This window comes from Castor canadensis, chromosome 7 (assembly GCF_047511655.1).
Source record: "Castor canadensis chromosome 7, mCasCan1.hap1v2, whole genome shotgun sequence".
Lineage (NCBI taxonomy): Eukaryota > Metazoa > Chordata > Mammalia > Rodentia > Castoridae > Castor > Castor canadensis.
The window spans coordinates 138,646,483-138,649,727 of NC_133392.1; positions in this window are offsets into that span (position 1 = coordinate 138,646,483).

Below are 3,245 nucleotides of genomic sequence, written 5' to 3' on the forward strand. Positions count from 1 at the left end.
TCATGAGGATCAACTATACCTTTATTTTTCTGATTATAAATTCATGTAATAAGCAGAGCTATATAATGTAAAAGTTAAAGTCCCCTCATAATCCCAGTCCATAGATGAGCCCAGTTAGAATTTCTAGATGGTTCTGCAGAATTTTTGCTATGCAAATTATGCCTTGCACATGTATAAGTCTGTGTCTATATATCCATGTGCATTTGTGTCTCCCTGTTTTATTTTTTTCATTCACTCAACAATTATCTCTTTGAGACTGTTCAAAAAAAACAAACAAAAACTACTGATGTTATTTCTTAGAGTATGAATAGAGGCAGATGACAGACACTGCAGCCAGGGTCTCTAATTCTTAATTCAGACCCTCAATTCACATTCATGTCATGGGATGTGACTCCACATAGTCATTCAGGAACCCAGATTTTCCTTCTGTTTTCTTTGTCAGCCCTTTTGGAGTATTGGTGAAGCTGGGTCCCTGGCACATCTGCATTCCAACGCAAGGAAAGAGGAAATGGAGCATGGATGAGCAAAAGCCCACTGCCCTAAGGCCTTTTTCTATTTCTGATCTATTGGAAACAGCTAGTCACAAAGCCATGCTCTGTTGTAAGAGAAGCAGAAAAACTCACTCTCTAGCAGACCAGCCACTCCTCCAGCTTTACTACTACAGAGCAGGAGGAAGGCCTTTGATGGACAACTGGCAATTTCCAATGCATCTCCATTTTCTGAGTCTTACTATCTTCCTCTATAAAATAGAGATAATTATATACATATATAAATTAAGATTGCTAACACTCAGATCCAGTAATATGTGTGAGAGTTCTCAGTGCACCCTACTGTGCCTGATAAGAATTTTTTCTTCTAGACTGCTCCTTGGGAGTAAGAAGCATAGTTTATTCCATTCCCTCACACAAGGCCTATCTAGAGTCACTATCAGCAAATACATGTTGACTAATGAAGCCACTGTTTTATCCATCATCAAGCTTTTTCCATTTCACTTGAAAAGCTTCAATAATTTAGACTCCTACCTATTTGGAAAAAAAAAAAGGAGGGGAGAGGATGCATGTCAGTGAATCAGTTAGAATTTCTTGGGTTGCCAAGTTACTGTCTGCCACTATTAAAGTTGATTGAGAGCTGAGCACTGGTGGCTCACACCTGTAATCCTAGAGAATCAGGAGGCAGAGATCAGGAGGATCATGGTTCGAAGCCAACCCTGGGCAACTAGTTTTGACCCTATCTAAAAAACAAGCATCACAAAAAAGGGCTGGTGGAGTGGCTCAAGGCATAGATCCTGAGTTCAAGCCCCAGTACTGCGAAAAATAAAAAAGTTGTTTGAGCAGTAAGATGGACCATCTTACATACTCAAAAGTCCAGGATTGGCTCAAAGCAACAGCTCCTCTTCCCTAAGACCCCTGGGTACTGGCTGCATCCTCAGGTTGGGAGCAAGATGGCTGCCGAAATTCCATGCATGAAGAGACTCCTTCCAGAAGTCTCCTCTCCACCATAGTCTTCCCCCCTAGTTTTTTAAGACAGATCTGCCCAAATTGTCACTGACAGGAAGAGTACAACCCCCATGATGGATCTGGACCAGACAGAACTCACTCCTGGAGCTGAGCTGGGGTCAGTTTTCCCTCGGTCACATGGGGAAGGGGACCACTTGAACAAAATCAGGACTCTGAGTGCAAGGAAAACTCCAGGAATGGCTGTTGTATGAGCAACCAACCTGCTTCTGGCAATGATGGAAACACAGGACCAGATGAGGGTGTGATGGAGGACATGCCAACAGCAAAGGGCTAAACTTAGAGCTCTTTCTTAAATTGCAACTCAATAAAGATTAACTCTAGTGAAGACATGTCTGGAGGAGACAGAAACTGGAAAGCCACCCTCACTCAATGCCTCCTCTCCTTCACTCCCATACCCAATCCATCACTAAATTTCCTAGTGTCTTCCAGTCCCAGATGGACAGGAGGTGAGGGATTTCTAAGCAGATGAGGGTGTGTTTGTGCAAAAACAGAGGTGAGAAAGGGGAGGGCACCTTCGGGAAGTGCGAGTCATTCTGTACTGTTGGAATGGAGTGAACAAGGGGTTTGAATGCAAGTTCTGATGTTTAGCCTTCTGGCCTTCTCTCCTGACCTACAGTCAGGTCTCAACTGCATGCACTATGGTAACAGCGACCTCCCTAGGGGCCAGTCTTTCCTTCCTCTTGCAATCCAAGGCTTTGCTGCTATTACTCAGCTGCACATCTTTACTGACTGTCCAGCGCTAGGACATATATATATATATATATATATATATATATATATATATATATATAAACACATGGCAAAGGGGGCCCTGACTTCACTTCATTAAGGGCATGATGAGCATCTCCAACACTTCATGAAACCCAAATGTCGCCAGATTATTTCCCTGCTAGAAAGTCCAGTTCCTTCAAGAAATTCTTTACCATGACCCTGGATGCCCTCCACCTCACCCCAGCCCTTTACTCACCCCACCCTATTTTGTGCGAGTACAGTAGACTCAACTCGCACTTCCCCAAATGCGCCTTCCCTTTTTACGCATCTGTTTTTGCACACACCCTCTCATTTGCTTAGAAATCCCTCGCCTCATCTGGCACAGAAGACAATCTCCCATTACTATTTCTCCCTCTTTCCTGCTCCACCCTCCTTACACACACAGACACAGACACACACAGACACACACACACACACACACACACACACACACACACACACACACACACACACAGAGCACTGCAGAAATGCTTCCTGTATGGAAGGAAGCCCTGGGGTCAGGCATGAGCCAGGACTCCCCCAAACTTCTCCCCCAAGCAGTCCTTAAGAAAGTGAAGAGCAAAGGGGACCCAAAGCTTAAGAGTGTGAGTGCATTTCTCGAGTTTCATCTTTATAATCTATGCAAAAGTTACCTTCTATGTAAATTATACATGTTCTTGTTTAATAAAAAATATTTTTTCCAGCTCTTCAAACTGATGATCCAGAAAGATGCTCCTTATGTAGTCGGTGTCCCTCTCACATTAGCTGCCCTCCTCCTCGCCCCCTGCCGCGGGGACCCTATGCAAAACCTGGATGCTATGCAAACCCTGAAGGAACAGCTGGGGTTCACTTTCCTGGGAGCAGGATGGTGGAGGCGGGGCGGGGTCTGGAGTCAGGAGGCTCCTCCCCTCCCCCCGCCCGCTGCGGGGGCGGAGCCTCTCGGTCCCGCCCGCGGGGGCGGGGAGGGAGCCGCGGCTG